The 17674-nt window shown below is 43.6% G+C and overlaps 1 protein-coding gene across 6 annotated transcripts in view; it reads left to right on the plus strand.

The window, feature by feature from the left end:
• Nucleotides 1-17674, plus strand: part of foxn3 (forkhead box N3) — a 474886-nt gene that overhangs the window by 89711 nt on the left and 367501 nt on the right. Inside the window, exon 1 of one of the 6 annotated variants that reach the window (XM_087989601.1) lies at nt 16928-17182. The exons of the other annotated variants lie outside the window; for them this stretch is intronic. The gene's annotated coding sequence lies outside the window, so the exon portion shown is untranslated. Of the gene's footprint in view, nt 1-16927; nt 17183-17674 lie in introns of those variants that run through there. 6 annotated transcript variants of the gene reach the window in all.

The following is a 17674-nucleotide window of genomic DNA, read 5'->3' on the forward strand; positions in this document are numbered from 1 at the left end:
CTGATCCCTCCATCAAAGGAAAAATGTTATTCCTCTCTATCTCTGTCCCTCAAAAGTTTATACATAGCAATCATGACCCCCCCCCGCCCCCCCAACCAATTCTCCGCTCTAAGGAAAACAACCTCCGTCTGTTCAATCTATCTCCATAACTGAAACTCTCAAGCCCAGGCAATATTGTAAATCCCCTCTGCATCTTCTCCAGTGCATTCTCATCTCCTCCTCTTCCCCCCCCCCCAATAATATGGATTCCTAGTACTATACACAATACTTGAGCTGTAGCCTAACCAACAATTTGAATGGTTCCATCGTAACCTCCCTGGTCTTAAACACAATTCTTCGACAAATAAAGGCAAGTATTCCATATGTTGTCTTAACTGCTTTATTCACCTGTCCTGATGCCTTAAAGGACTACTGTACATGCACACCAAGGTACATTTGATCCTCTGTGCTTCCCAGGGTTCTACACCACATTGTCTTCCCTTGCCTTGTTTGACCTGTCCAAGTATACCCTTGCATTTATCCTGATTTAATTACATTTGCCATTTATCAGCTTATTAGACCAGGTGAAAGTGAGGACTGCAGATGCTGAACATCAGAGTCAAGAGTGTGGTGCTGGAAAAGCACAGCAGGTCAGGCTGCATCAGAGAAGCAGGAAAATTGACATTTCAGGTAAAAGCCCTTCATCAGGAATGAGGCTGGGAGCCTCGGGGGTGGAGAGACAAATGGGAGGGGGAGAGAGCTGCGGGGAGGGTAGTTGAGTGCACAAGGTGGATGGAGGTGGTGGTAAAGATGGTAAGTCGGAGGGGAGGGTGGAGTGGATAGGTGGGAAGGAAGATGGACAAAATGGGACAGGTCATGAGGATGGTGCTGAGCTGGAAGGTTGGAACTGGGGTACGGTTGGGGATGGGAAATGAGGAAACTGGTGAAATCCACATTGATGCCATGTGGTTTGAGGGTTCCGAGACAAGATGAGGCATTCTTCCTCCAGGCATTGGGTGGTAAGGGAGTGATTATGGAGAAGGCCCAGGATCTGCATGTCCTCGGCAGAGGCGGGGGGGAGAAGAGTTGAAATGTTTGGCCACGGGGCGGTGGGGTTGATTGGTGCCGGTGTCCCCGAGATATTTCTGAAGTGCTCTGGGAGTAGGCATCCTGTCTCCCCAGTGTTGAGGAAACCAGTTCAGTTATATTCTAAGTCTAGATTAGAGTGGTGCTGGAAAAGCACAGCAGGTCAGGCAGCATCAGAGGAGCAGGAAAATTGATGTTTCAGGCAGGAGCCCTTCGTCAGGAATGAGGCTGGGAGCCTCGGGGTGGAGAGATAAATGGGAGGGGGTTGGGGCCAGGGAGAAGGAAGCTAAGAGTGCAATAAGTGGATGGAGGTGGGGATAAAGGTGATAAGTCGGAGATGCTGCCTCACAGTGCCAGAGACCTGGGTTCAATTCCCGCCTCAGGCATCTCTGTGCGGAATTTGCACATTTTTCCTGTGTCTATGTGGGTTTCCTCTGGGTGCTCCGGTTTCCTCCCATAATCCAAGAATGTGCAGGTTAGGTGAATTGGCCATGCTAAATTTTCCGTAGTGTTAGGCGAAGGGGTAAATATAAGGGAATGGGTCTGGGTGGGTTGTGCTTCGGCGGGTCGGTGTGGACTTGTTGGGCCAAAGGGCCTGTTTACACACTAAGTAATCTAATTTAAAGGTGGGTGGAGTGGCTAGGTGGGAAGGAAAATTGGCAGGTAGGACAGGTCATCCGTATGGTGCTGAGCTGGAAGGTTGGAACTGGGGTAAATTGGGGGGAGGGGAAATGAACAAACTGGTGAAGTCTACATTGATGCCCTGGGGTTGAAGTGTTCTGAGGTGGAAAATGAGGTGTTCTTCCTCCAGGCATTGGGTGGTGAGGGAGTGGAGATGGAGGAGGCCCAGGACCTGCATGTCTTTGGCAGAGGCCTCCTCCATTTACACTCTTAGCTACCTTCTCCCCAGCCCCACTTTATCTTCTAGACTCATTCCTGATGAAGGGCTCCTGCCCGAAACATCGATTTTCCTACTCCTTGGATGCTGCCTAACCTGCTGTGCTTTTCCAGCACCACTCTAATCTCGACTCTGATCTCCAGCATCTGCGGTCCTCACTTTCATCTATATTCTAAGCTTCTTCTCCTCACTATTTACCACTCCACCAATTTTTGCATCTTTTGCAAACTTACTGAAACTCTCCTACATACCAATCTAAATCATTTATGTCAACCACTGACAGCAAGTGTGCCAGAATTGACCTGTGTGGGATCCCACTGGACTTCGCTCAGACTCTCCTTCTGCTTCCTGCCACTCAGTCAAATTTGCCAAATTTCATTCGATCCCAATTCTTTGCTGTGAGTCTTCCATGTGCAACCTTGCTATACGCTGTCAAAAGCATTGCCCTCATCTACACACTTGAAAAATTCAGTCAAAATGATCAGACATAACCCCTATTCATGACTAACCTATATCTCCAAATGCCGATGAACTGAGCCTCAGAATTGTTCCAATAGTTCCCTAGTACTGAGGTTAGACAAATGGCCTGTAGTTTCCTGGTGCTCACTCTCTCCTCCAGCACCTCTGCTGTGGCCAGAGAAGCAGAGACATTGTATTCAAGGCCGCTGTATTTTCTCATCTCATTAAAACCTGCATTTCATCTGGCCTGGCAATTTATCTACTGTTAAGCCAGCCAGGCCACTCAATCTTCTGTCAATGCTAATTTCTTTGTATCCATAGATCTTTTTCCCTGATTTCTGTAGTCCTATAGTCCCTCTCATTAGTGAACACCAATCCAAAGTACTTGTTTAGAAACCCTACCTGCCTCCTCTGGCTCCATATTCACATTACCACCATTGTCCTTAATGAGCCTGTTTCCCTCTTCATCCTTTTATCCTTTAATGTCCCTTGAAAACAACTCGGGGTTTTCTTTTATTTTACCTCCCAGTATCCTTTCACACCCCTTTTGCCTCTCCTAGTTCCCCTTTATGTTTTCTGTTATGCATTCTATTATCCTCTAAAGCTTCAGCATCTTCAGAAAAAAAACCCACCTCCAGATTTGTCAAACATTTAACTTTCACTTATTTATATTAACCTTGAAAACAGTTGTCCAATTTTGAGAAGGTCTGTTATCACATCTTTAATAAGAAATTTCAATATTTTCCACGCTACCGACATCAAATGAACAGTTCTGTACTTGTCTGCCCTCCCTTCCCTCCCGCTCTCCCTTCCAACAGTGTATTTACATTTGCTTCTTTATAGTCTGCAAGGGTGTTCCTGGAATCTGCAGAACTATGAAAGATAACCACCAATGCATCCATTATTTATGTAGCCATCTCCTTAAACACTCTAGGGGTGGCTCATTGGTTCAGTAGACTAAGAACCTTTAATCCATTTAACTTTCCAGTACCTCTTTTACTAATGCTGATTTCTCTCAGCTCTTCAGTTTTACATGTGCCTTGGCTGCTTTGGTATTTCTGCGAGTTTTGTGTCTTCCTCTCTCAGGGCACAGGAATTGTTTAGATTTTCTGCCATTTCCCTGTTCTCCACACTAAGCTGGTTTTCTTTAAGAAAGGAGGTATATTGTACTCAGAGAGGGAATACCAGCTTTCTTCCAAATAGCCTGTTTGTGGCAAAACAGAAACTAATATATTGCAACTGCTGTTGGCGGTGACTGCATAGATACTCGTTGCTCTATGATATATTGATGAGGGTAGTGCAGTTGATGTGGTTTACATGGAGTTAAGTAAGGCCTTTGACATGGTGTCATGTGAAAGGTTGGTCCAAAAGATGAGCCCATGGGAAACAAGGCAAGTTGGCAAACTGGATCCAAAATTGGCTTACAAATAGGAGATAAAGGGTGATGGTGATGTTTTTATTTCAAAGCCTCTGACTAAGGTGTACCACAGATTATTGTTAATGCTTTCATTATACCTTCTATATTCAAGTTATTAATGAATAGGTTTGCAGATGACAGGAGAATTGATGGTGTTGAATAGTGAAGAGGATGGTTTCCAGCTACAGTCTGATGTTGTTCAGCTGGTAAATTGGACAGGAGCATGGACAGATGGAATTTAATTCTTATAAGGGTGAGGTGATGCGTTTTGGGAGGTCTAATAAAGAAAAGATTTACACAATGAATGGTAGGTCCATAGAGAGTATTGAGGAACAAAGACACCTTGATGTACAAGTCATGAGGTGTCAGCACAGACGGGGTGGTGGAGAAGGCATGTGGGATGCTTGCCCTCATTAGCCAAGTATAGAATACAGAAGCAGAGAAGTCTTTTTGCAACTGTCTAAAATATGTTAGTCAAAAATGCATGCATCTATAGTCTGTTTTGATAATATAGCAATGTGATTACATTGGAGAGGGTGGAGAAGGAAGTCACCAGGTGGTAGTCTGAGATGGAAAATCTGTTATAAGGAGAGACCGGATAGGCTGGGTTTCTTTTCCCTGGCTCAGGTGACTGAGGGAAATCCGATACAAAATTATGGGAGGTGTTGATAGGATACATTTGAGAGAATGTTTTCCCACATGGTAGATTTATCCAAGACCAGAAGGCATAAGTTAAAAGTGAAGAGTAGCTTAGAGAGGATCTGAGAGAACTTCTCACCACAGCGCAGTAGAAATGTGCATTGTGCTGCATAAGAGGATGGTGGAGGAGGAAGGAATTCTCTGAACATCTTAGGAGTATCTGCACAAGCACTTAAAAGGCTAGGATAGTAGACTCTGGACCAAGTGCCACTCTTTAAGAAGGGTAGTAAAGACAAGCCAGGGAACTATAGACCAGTGAGCCTGACGTCAGTGGTGGGCAAGTTGTTGGAGGGAATCCTGAGGGACAGGATGTCCATGCTGTACATCTCTGACTCTAAGTGCAAGCAAATGGGATTAATATAGATTGGTGTTTGTTGATCATCTTAGATGTGAGGGGTGAGGAGCCATTTCTATGCTGTATGACTTAGTTTGTCAAGTCATCAAGACTCTAAAAGCAATTCTTTTATCTCCCCTAAAAGTTTTGGCTTGTGTTTTCCAATAAGCCATAACTAGACCACCTTCTCTTTGACTTTTTTAAAAAAAACTTTCATTTCCAAGAAATCGCATGACAAAACCTCTTCAAACCAGCAACATCCAAACAGTTCCATAAATGTAAACATTCCAGGAGTTATTGTCGATACAATATATTTGTATTTCCAACAGCTAATACCTTCAAAATTAATGTATAATTCTATCTTATTATGGTTGCTGTTTCCTAAAGGCTGCTGTGTAGCATGATAATTCATTTTCCCTTTCTCGTTACTTTGGATAAAGGATATCGCTTGATCCTAAGTTGGTTTTTCAACATGCTGCTTCAGCAATTCATCCTCCCAGCATTAGTGCAGACTTTGTCCATATGCAATATGTTACCCATGTTACATCAGTCTCCAATTTGTTGATTAAACTGTACCCAGCATTACTACTACTACTTGGCCTATAAACAGCGCTGACCAATGTTTGCTGGCCCTTGCCATTCCTCCGCTCCACCTTAACTGATTGATTGTATATAGAGTCATAGAGATGTACAGCACGGAAATGGAACCTTTGGTCCAACTCCTTCATGCCGACTGATATCCTAATCTAGTCCCATTTGCCAGCACTTGGCCCATATCCCTCTAAACTCTTCCTATTCATATACTCATCCAGATGCCTTTTAAATCTTGTAATTGTACCACTTCCTCTGGCAGCTCATTGCATACATGCAGCATCCTCTGTGTGAAAAAGTTGCTCCTTAGGCTCCTTGTAAATCTTTCCCCTCACCTTAAACCTAGTTTTGGACTCCCCCACCCCAGGGGAAGACCTTGTTTATTTACCCTATCCATGTCCCTGTGATTTCATAAACGTCTATAAGGTCACCCCTGAGCCTCCAATTCTCCAGGAAAAACCTCCCCAATATATTCAGCCTTTCCCAATATCGCAAACCTTCCAGCCCTGGCAATATACCTGTAAATCTTTGCTGAATCCTTTCAAGTTTCACAAAATCCTACCAATAGCATGAAAACCAGTGTTGCATACAATATGTCAAAAGTGGCCTAATCAACTTCCTGTACAGCTGCAACATTTCCTCCCAACTCCTATACTCAGTCCTCTGACCAATAAAGGAAAGGGTACCAATCCTATCTATCTGCAACTCTACTTTCAAGGAACGATGAACCTGCACTCCAAGGTCTCTGTTCAGCAACACTCCCTAGGACCTTACCATTAAGTATATAAATCCTGCCCTTGTCTTTCCAAAATATAGCACCTTGCATTTATCTAAATTAAACTCCATCTGCCACTGTATGGCCCATTGGCTCATCTGATCAAGGTCCTGTTGTACTCTGAGGTAACTTCTTCATTGTCCACTACACCACCTCCTATTTTTATGTCATCCATAAACTTACTAACTGTACCTCCTCCTATGTTTACATCCAAATCACTTATATAAATGACGAAAAGCAGTGGACCCAGCACCGACCCTTGTGGCACAGGCTTCCAATCTGAAAGGCAACCTCCACCACCACCCTGTCTTCTGCCTTCGAGCCAGTTTTGTATCTAAATGGCTAGTTCTTCCTGTGTTCCATGTGATCTTACCTTTATAACCAGTCTACCATGAGGATTGTTCTCTAATGCTTTACTGAATTCCATATAGATCATGTCCACCACTCTGCCTTCTTCAATCCTCTTCGTTACAACTTTAGAAAATTCAATAATTAGTGAGACCATGATTTCCCATGCACAAAGTCGTGTTGACTATCCCTAATTAGTCCTTGCCCATCCAAATACATGTAAATCCTGTCCCTCAGGATTCCCTCCAACAACTGGTCCAACACAGATGTCAGCCTCACTCCTCTGTAGTTCCCTGGCTTTTCCTTACCACCTTTCTTAAACAGTTGCACCACATTGCCAACCTCCAGTCTTCAGGCACCTCATCTGTGATTATCGATGATATAAATATCTCAGCAAGGGACCCAGCAATCACTTCCCTAGATTCCCACAGAGTTCTAGGGTCCTGGGGATTTATCCACCTTTCTGCTTTTTAAGACATCCAGCACCACCACTTCTGTAATGTGGACATTTTTCAAAATGTCACCATCTATTTCCCTCACATTCTAACTGCTGCAGCTTGTTTTTCTTTCAGTTGTGGAAAAGTTGAATATTTGAGTTGCATGAGCAATTATTGTGGGTTCAGCTCAATACATTGCTAAATAGTTACTTTCTGTGTCCTTTCAAACAGACTGAGGAAGACTTGACTATAGGGTAACACAGTGGCTTAGTGGTTAGCATTGTTGCTGCACAGCACCAGGAACCTGGGTTCACTTCCAGCCTTTGACTGTGCAAACTCAACACAGACATTCTCCCTATGACTGCATGGATTTCCTCCTAGTGCTCCGGTTTCCTCCCATGGTCCAAAGATGTGCAGGATTTGTCATGCCAATATGCCCTTAGTGTCTAGGGATCTGCAGGCTAGGAGGCTGAAATAGATCACCTGTTTGGTACTTCTGATTAAACATTGTAGTGAATGCTTCAGCCTTAACATTTTCACTGATGTGCTGGACACCCCCATTATTTAAGATGGGTATGTGTTGTACAGCCTGTTCTGCATTAGTACCACATCTAATCTCCTCCTGGGCTGCTTGGCTGGTCAGCTTCATTTTTGAGGAGAAAGTGAGGTCTGCAGATGCTGGAGATCAGAGCTGAAAATGTGTTGCTGGAAGAGCGCAGCAGGTCAGGCAACATCCAGGGAACAGGAGAATTGACGTTTCGGGCATAAGCCCTTCAGGAATGAGGAAAGTTTCCTCATTCCTGAAGAAGGGCTTGTGCCCGAAACGTCGATTCTCCTGTTCCCTGGATGCTGCCTGACCTGCTGCGCTTTTCCAGCAACACATTTTCAGTTTCATTTTTGCCAATTGCACACAATCACTTGGAAAAGGTTTGTCAAAAAGTTAAAGACCAATGTCTGATGAAATGGTTGATCATGTTTGTGCCTGGAGTGAAATGTTCAATGCCTTTATGGTTGCCAGTGGCTTTAAAGCATGTGGTTTCCAAATTATTCAATCTCCTCTTAAGACCGCAAGACACCCCCCCCCCAGAAGCAGAAATTAGGCCATTCAGCCCATCAAGTCTGCTCTGCCATTCAGTCATAGCTAATAAGTTTCTCAACTGCATTCTCCTGCTTTCTCTCTGTAACCCTTGATCCCCTTGATAATCAAGAACCCATCTATCTCTGTCTTAAATATACTAAATAACCTGGCCTCCACAGCCTTTTGTGGAAGTGAATTTCATAGATTGACCACGCTGTACCTTGAGGTTTCTTCTTATCTCCGTTCTCAAAGGTCTCCCCTTTACTCTACTCTAAGGATGTGCCCTTGGGTCCTCATCTCCGACCAATGGAAACATTATTTCAACATATACTCTGTCCGGGCCATTCAGTATTCTGTGTGTTTCACATTGGATCTCTCCCCTCCCCCCACCCCATCCTTCTAAACTCTATCGAGGATAGACCCAGAGTCCTTAAATGTTCCTCCTATCTTCAGCTTTTTATTCCTGTGACAATTCTCGTGAACCTTCTCTGAATGTGCTGCAGAGTCAGTACATCCTTGCTGAGATATGGGGCATAACATTCTGCACAATACTCCAAATCTGGTCTGACCAGAACCTTACAGAGCCTCAAAAGTACATCCCTACTTTTATATTCAAGCCCTCTTAAAATAAATGACATCTGACTCAACCTGCAGTTTACCTTGAGAATCCTGGACTATAACTCCCAAGTCTTTTTACACTTCAGACTTCTGAATTTTAGAAAATAGTCCGTGTCCCTCTTTTTTTTCCCCCCCAGCCAAAATGCATGACTTCACACCTTCCCAAGTTGTACTCTACCTGCCACCTCCTTGTCCACTCTTCTAACCTAGTCACATTCTTCTGCAGCCTCCCCGGTGCCTCAATGCTATCTGCTCTCTCTTTGTATCATCTGCAAACTTCGCCAGAATGCCCTCAGTTCCTTCATCCAAATCATTACTATACAAAGTGAAATGTTGTGGTCCCAACACTGACCCTTGCAGAACACCACTTCTCACTAGCTGCCATCCTGAGAAAGATCCTTTTTATCCCCACTCTGTGCTTTCTGCCAGACAGCCAAGCTTCTGTCTGTGCTCGCACCTTTCCTCTAACATCATGGGCCCTTATCTTACTCTGCAGTCTCCTTTGCGGCACCTTGTCAAAGGCCTTCTTGAAGTTCAGGTCAATAACATCCATTGGCTCTCCTTGGTCTAACCTGCTCAATACTTCCTCAAAACATTCTAGCAGATTTGTCAGGTATGACCTCCCCTTAATGAAACCATGCTGACTTTGCCCTATTTCACCATGCACGTCCAAGTATTCAGATATCTCCTCCTTCACAATGGACTCCAGGATCTTTCCCATGACTGAGGTTAAGCTAAGCAGTTGGTAATTTTCCATGTGTTGACTTAGTCCCTTTTTAAACATGGGGTCATGTTAGCAATTTTCCAGTCCTCTGGGACGTTCCCTGGCTCTCAGCAATTCCTGAAAGATCACCACTAATGCCTCCATTATTTCTTCAGCTATCTCCCTTAGAACTCTGGGGTGTGGTCCATCTGGTCCAAGTGATTTATCCACCTTTAGGCCGTTTAGCTTTTCTTGTATCTTCATGATGGTCATCATATTCAGCTCTACCACCTGACATTCTTGAACTTTTGGGATATTACTTACATTTTTCACTGAGGACTGACACAAAGTAATTATTCAGTTCCTCAGCCATTTCCTTGTTCCCCACTACCATCTCCCCAGCATCATTTTCCAGCTGCCCAATGTCCTCTCTTGCTGTTATATATCTAAAGAAATTATTACTTCTGTCTTTATATTACTGGCTAGCTTACCCTCATTTTTTTAAGGAGTCCCTGCAGTGTGTAAATAGGCCATTTGGCCCTACAAGTCCACACTGACTCTCTTAAGAGTAACCCATCCAGACCCATTCCCCTACCCTATTACTTTACATTTGCCCCTGACTAATGCACCTAACCTACACAGCCCTGAACACTATCGTCAATTTAGCATGGCCAACTCACCTAACCTGCACATCTTTGGATTGTGGGAGGAATCCAGAGCACCCGGAGGAAACCCACACAGACATGGGGAGAATGTGACAGTTCCACACAGACAGTCGCCCAAGGGTGGAATCAAATCTGGGTCCCCAGCGCTGTGAGGCAGCAGTGCTAACCACTGAGCTACCGTGATACCTGAATGTAATTTTCTCCCCCTCTCATTTCTCTTTTTTTTTCTGTTGCCTTTTGTTGACCTTGCTTCCCAATCCTCCGATTTCCCACTGCCATTCAGCACATTATATGCTTTCTCTTTTGCTTTTATGCTATCTCTGACTTCCCTCGTCAGCCATGGTTGCCTCATGCTTCCTGTTCAGAGACAAAAAAAACTGCAGATGCTGGAATCCAAGGTAGACCAGCAGGAGGCTGAGAACACAGCAATACAGGCAGCATCAAGAGGTAAAGAACAAAAAAGAACAAAGAAAATTTACAGTCCAGGAACAGGCCCTTCAGCCCTCCAAGCCTGAACCAATCCAAATGTACTGTTTAAACCTGTCGGTCAATTCCTAAGCATCTGTATCCCTCTACTCCCCACCTATTCATGCATTTATCTAGACGCATCTTAAATGAATCTACCGTGCCTGCCTCTACCACCTCTGCTGGCAATGCGTTCCAAACGCCCGCCACCCTGTGTGAAGTACTTGCCGCGTGTATCCCCCTTAAACTTTCCACCTCTCACCTTGAAAGCATGACTTCTCATTATCCTTCACTCTAGGAAAAAGCTAGTCTCTATCCACCCTGTCTATACCCTTCATGATTATATAAACCTCAATCAGGTCCCCCCTCAATCTCCTTTTTTTCCCTGATGAAAATAAACCTAATCTACCCAACTTTTCTGACATTTTGGCTGTAACCCTTCGGGACTGAGTGGGAGTAAGGGGAGCCGCAGATAGAGGTGGGGTGTGGCAGGGTGGTGAGGAGGGGATAGGTGGAGACAGGTACAGGGTACATCCTGATTGGTCAATACGGGGGATGAATCTAGTAAGTGGCTGAGAGGAATGGAAGGGAGGAGGTGCAGCTGGGAAGGGAGTTGGATGGGAAGGGAGGTTATTTGAAATTGGAGAACTTAATATTGAGTCCTCTGGGCTGTAGGCTGTCCAAGCAGAAGATGAGGTGTTCCTCCTCTAGTTTGTGGTTTGATTCGTTGTAGTAATGGAAGAGGCCAAAGACAGTCATGTTGGAAAGGGAATGGGAGGGGGAATTAAAATGGATGGTGACTGGGAGGTCTGGTTGGCCACTGCAGGCCTAGCTGAGATACTCAGTGAACTGTTCCCTTAATTTACATTTGGTCTCCCCAACGCAGAGAAGACCCCATCGGGAGCACAGAATACAGTAAACTAGGTTGGAGAAGAGCTGAAAATGTGTTGCTGGAAAAGCGCAGCAGGTCAGACAGCATCCAAGGAACAGGAGAATTGACGTTTCGGTCATAAGCCCTTCTTCAGGAAGGAGAAGAGGCAGGTGAACCTTTGTCTCATCTGGAAGGGCTGTTTGGGGCCCTGGGTGGAAGTGAGGGTGTTGGTGTGCCAGCAGGTTTTGCATCTTTTCTGGTTGTAGGAGAAGATACCTGTGGGTTCAGGGGTGAAGGTGGGGAGAATGGTGCAAACCAAGGATTGGTGAAAGGAATGGTCCTTGCGGAAGATAACGAGAGGTGGGAGGGGAAGATGTCCTTGGTGGTGGGGTCGAGTTGGAGTTGGGAATGTTTAAGGATGATTTGAATGCAGAGACTGGTGGGTTGGTGGGTGGGGACAAGGGCGACCCTGTCTGTATTGCGTTTGGAGAAGGGTTGTTATAGCAATGGAATGGGGAATGGAGGTGGTGTGCTGGAGGGCTATCTGGAGGTAGGGGAAAGATGTTGCTCGAAATAAATGGACATCTGGGATACTTGGGAGTGGAATGTGTCCTCGTCTGCGCAGATGCAGTGGAGGCAGAGAAATTGGAAGACTGGGATGGAGTTCTTGCTGGATACTGGGTGGGAGGAGGTGCAGTCTAGGTAGCTGTAAGAGTTTGTGGTTTTATAGTAAATGTCTGTCTGGAGGCTCGCTGGAGATGGAAACGGAGAGGTCAAGAAAGGGTGTCCGAGATGGACCGAGGGTGGGGCGGAAGTTGTGGGCGAAGTCGATTTACTGCTCCAGTTCAGCCTGGGTACAGGATGCTGCACCAATGCAGTCATTGATGTAACGGCAGAAGAGTTGGGCACAGTGCCTGTATAGATAGTGAGGAGGGACGATTCAATGTGGCTGACAAAGAGGCAGGCAATTTCCTTGGTACCATGCTTCTTTTTCCTCAGGATGAATCTTTGCAGTGTCTGTGGAGTACACTCTCAAACTGCTGCCATTGCTGTTGCACTGTCTTTCCTGCTAGACTCCTCTCCCAGTTAGTTCTGCCCAGCTCCTCCCTTGTGCCGCTGTAGTTGTCTTTATTCAGTTGTAATGCCATTATCTGATTCTGTCTTCGCCCTCTCAAAATTGCTGAGTAAATTCAATCATATTATGATCACTGTCTCCTAAGAGTTCCTTCACTTTTACCTCCCTTTATTACGTTTGCCTCATTGCACCACAGTAAACCCAGGCTTAATAGGCTGGCAAGTCTTTTTTCCACTGGAGCATAGGAGGTTGAGGGATGACCTTAGAGGTTTATAAAATCGAGGGGCAAAGAAAAGGTGAATAGGAAAGGTCTTTTCCCTTGAGTGGGGGAATTCAAAACTAGGGGGCATATTTTTGAAGGAGAGAGGATGAAGAAATGAAGATGTGGTACAGGTCAATGATTATGATTGAACCTTGAAGCAGACTGAAGAGGCTGATTAGCCTATTCATGTTCCTAACATAGTATTCTAGTTTGATGCGATGAGAGATAAACCTCTTATCATTTTAAGTTAAATTAGTACTGTGGGCCAAGTTCAATAGGTGATACAACATTAAAACTAAGTGGAATTTTGAGAAGCACACATTTTGTTTCCCCCAGGAATCTTGAGAGAGTTGACACTGTGGTTCAGATATTAATCTCCTCAGTAAGTGTCTACTGGCCATGGATCAGTAATTATGGACTTGTTAAATCCACATAGAAATGGGCTACACACTTCTGGCAACAGATTCCATTTGATTGACTTAAGATGCAGTATTGCCAAAACAACTTGAATGTTGGCCAACAACCACCTTTAAATTCTTTTGTTTATCATCTTTTGATGTGTTGTGTTTTGTTTCCTAATTAAATTAAAATTTTGAGACTAGTGTTGTTGAACAGATACCTAGGGGTTCAGGTACATAATTGTTTGGAATTTGTCATAGGTAGACAGGATGGTTAAGAAAATGTTTAGCATGCTTGCCTTCATTGCTCAGACCTTCGAGTATACGAGTTAGGACATCATATTGAGGTTGGTACAGGACATTGGTGAGGACTCTTCTGGAGTGCTGTATGCAGCTTGGTGGACGTGTTTTCAGAAGGATATTATTAAACTGGAGAGAAGTGAGAAAAGATTTACCAGGATTTTGTTGTGACTGGAGAGTTTGAAATAAAAAACACTGAATAGGCTGGGAATTTTTTTTGTCACTGGAGTGTAGGAGGTTGAGGATGATCATATAGAAGGTTATAAAATTGAGGGGCAAAGAAAAGGGGGGTGGGGGGGTGGAAGAGTTTAAAACCAGGAGGTATGTTTTTTTAAGATGAGAGGACAAAGATTTAAAAAGAAGGGACAATTTTCTTTGAAATATAAAGTAGTTTATGTGTGAAATGAATTGCCAGAGAAAGTGGTAGATACAGGTACAGTTAGAATATTTAAAAGACATTTGGAAAAGTTCATGAATAAGAAATGTTTGGAGGATATAGGCCAAGTGCAGGCTGGTGGGACTAGTTTAGTTTTGGGAACATGGTCAGCATAGACTGGTTGACCTAAGGGTCTCTGTCCATACTGTGTGACTGAGTCTTGATATTTATATGCAAAAAGTACCACATCGAAGTCATTGGCACCTCTGCTCAGTCATTCTGTTTCTGAGACAATTGCACAAGTTTTTGTAGTTGGCAAACTATACAATGCTGACTTTGGTCTGCTTGTCTGGTTATTGTCTGTCATGTTGATTGTCAAAGTATTGTTCCAAGAGCTGCTCCCTGGGGAACTCTTAGCCACTTCCTCTTTAAGTACTGCCCATTGAAAAATGAATTGTTCTTGGCTTCTTATTATCTAGCTCATGTTTGATTCACTTTGTTCCACCTTTAGTCCTGTAATCCTTTGCCAGTGCTAATTTTTATTTTAAAAATTTTAAGATCGGTAATCTGTACTAACATGGTCACCAATATGTCAATAAATTGATGTTACTATGGTAATTGTATGGCTGGTTATCCATGTTGGTTTTCTTGTCTTTTTATATATTCAGTTTAGTTGGAGGGAGGGAAAGAGATACATTAAACAATTATTACTTGCAGCAAAGTCTTCTGTAAAAATTACCATTGCATCATAGTAAGGAAATAAAAATTAGGCCTTTCGGCAGTGCATTGGATCACTTTTAGGTTACGTTTGCAGTCTCCAAGGCAAGACTTAATGGTTAATACAAGTTACTGTCTCTGAATCCTTTTTTTTTGCTGGAACTTGTCTGTTAGCTACTCTTAATGTTAAATTTAAGACATTTATCTTTTAGTGCTCCATTGTAGTGGTGAAGGTTAGTTTGGTGAATTGGTGGACAGGCTGCCTGACTCCACTAGATTCTACAGGGTCAGGCTATTCAAATGATTAGCATGTGTCTTTTGCCATAGATTGAACACTGCTAAGGAAATGCTCAGTGTTGCTGGAATACATGTGGCCTGTGTTCAACAAGTTGCATTCATGTGCTGCTTTAATGTAGTAAAGAGTCACCATGCTTTTCACAAAAATGTTATCAAACAAAGTTAACATTGAACTGCATGAGACATATTAGACATGTGACTAAGAGCATGGTTAAAGACAGAAGATTAAAGAAGAATAGGAGGTCACAGCTGCTGCTGATGAAGCAATGAAAACAGAGGACCCACAAGGTAAGATTGGAGAAGTTTCATCCCAGAATGTGTGTCTGATGAAGATGAGAGAGAGCATGGAGCAAATTTGTGGGGGGATTTGAAAACAAAGGTTTTGTGACATCAACTGAATAGAATAGCTTTTATTCTCATATGTACGTGAATAAGTGCAGTGAAAAGTTTATAATGTCACCTTTCGACACCATCTTAGGTACAGAGTACCTGGGTATAGATACTTTTAAGCGTAATTAAGAGTAAAAAAAAATGTTGTTACAGACTTTTTTTAACAATTAGATTAGCGTGGAACATTTGGAAAAAGTCCTGAGTGATAAGTGAACATAGGTACTTCAGTTCTAGTCTGTGCCTGCCAGTCCCAGAGCACAAAGCCTCCATGTGTTGGCCTCCATCCAGGACTTTGCTCTGTCACCACTCTGGGAATCGACATGTTTGCTTCGCCACCGGACTTAGCCTTAGAAAAAGAAAAGCTATAAAGGGGAGGGGAAAAAAAGGAAAAGGAAAGGTACTGGCAAGCAGAGGAGCTCCGACTGGAGCATTGTACTCTGCCATCATGTGAGTGATAGCTGACTGCTCTTGATGCATTTTGGGATATGAGCAGTTGAGTTTTGGTTGATTTGAGGCTTGGAGTGCAAGCTGTAGTACAAAGAATGATGTAACTGTAAGCAGGATAAACTACCTCATGGGAAGTGATGGAGTAATGCATGATTTCTAGGAGATGGTTCTCTCTAGAAGCTTTTAATTAAGTCTTGTCCTGTATACTACACAATGTTTACAATTCTGAGGAAAGGTCACTCGACCCGAAACGTTAACTCTCTATTTCTCTGCACCAACGCTGCCAGACTTGCTGAATTTTTCCAGTAATTTATATTAATATTAATTTATATAATGCATTAATAATTTGGATTAGGGAACAATGTAACATCTCAACGTTTGCAGATGATAGAGTTGGGTGGGAGGGTGAGCAGGGTGCAGAGATTCTCCAACATGATCTGGACGGGTTGGATGAGTGGGCAGATGCTGTATAACTTGGATAAGTGTGAGGTTATTCACTTTGGAAACAAAAACATGGCAGATTACTACCTGAATGGCTGTAAATTGAGAGAGGAGTGTACACTACAGGGCCTGGGTGTCCTTGTGCACCAGTTCTTTAGGCATAGAGTCATACAGCACAGAAACAGACCCCTTTGGTCCAAACAGTCCATGCCAAACATAATCCCAAACTAAACTAGTCCCACCTGCCTACTCCTGGCCTATTTCCCTCCAAACCTTTCCTATTCATGTATCTATCCAAAATGTATTTTAAACTTTACAATTGCGCCCATACCCACCACTTTCTCAGGAAGTTCCTTCCACACACAAACCACCCTCCATCTAAAAAAATTTGCTTATTTATTTTTCAAATCTCTCTCCTCTCACTGTTAAAATGTTCCCACCTAGTCTTGAAATCCACTAGAGGTCAATTTTTAATGTCTTTATTCAGTTAAAAGTTTGCATCAAATGATTGCCAGAATAGAGCGTGAACGTGCAACCAAAAAGTTGAACAGTCAGAGGTGTACAGCATGGAAACAGACCTTTTGGTCCAACCTGTCCATGCCAATCAGCCTAAATTAATCTAGTCCCATTTGCCAGTACTTGGCCCATATCCCTCTAAACCATTTCTATTCATATAACTATTCCGATATCTTTTAACTGCTGTAATTGCACAAGCCTCTGCCACTTTCTCTGTCAACCCATCACTCGAACATACAGGCTATTAGAGGAGACAGGCATATGGCTCATGAAACAGTGCGAAACATTAAGTGATATACACTGAGAAAAGTGTAAAGTGAATACAAATTTATAGACATCTGGGGCATATATGCTCAAACCATTGATGACATAAGTGGTCAAGAATAGAGCTAATGAGTATACTGAATCTTGTGCTTTATAAATAGAGGCAGAGTGTATAAAAAGGAGAAAGTGAGGACTGCTGATTCTGGCGATCAGAGTTGAGAGTGTGGTGCTGGAAAAGCACAGCAGGCCAAGCAGCACCCGAGGAGCAGGCAGAAGGTAAGCATGCAGGCGCAACAGGCGGTGAAGGCGGCAAACGGTATGTTGGCCTTCATTAGAGGAGTTTTGAATAAAGGAGCAGGGATGTGTTGCAGTTAGACAGGCCTTTGGTGAGGTCGCACTTAGAATATTGTGCGCAGTTTTGGTCTCCTCTGAGGAAGGATGCTCTTGCTGTCAAGGGGGTGCATAGTACGTTTACCAGGCTGATTCTGAGGATGGTGAGACTGACCTATGAGGAGAGATTGACGAGGATTGATTCTGCTGGAGTTCAGATGAGTGAAGGGGGATTTCATAAAAACTTAGACAATTCTAACAGTACTGGACAGAGTAGATGCAGGGAGGATAATTCTGATGGTGCATCCAGAACCAGGGGTCACAGTCTGAGGATTCAGAGTAGACCATTTAGGACTAAGATGAGGAGTCATGTCTCCACTCAGAATGGTGAGCCCTGTGGAATTCATTACCACAGGAAGTAGTTGATGCCAAAACATT

The sequence above is a fragment of the Chiloscyllium plagiosum genome, unplaced genomic scaffold (assembly GCF_037043375.1).
Source record: "Chiloscyllium plagiosum isolate Xiang-an unplaced genomic scaffold, Cpla_swu_hap1 HiC_scaffold_8, whole genome shotgun sequence".
Taxonomy (NCBI): Eukaryota; Metazoa; Chordata; class Chondrichthyes; order Orectolobiformes; family Hemiscylliidae; genus Chiloscyllium; species Chiloscyllium plagiosum.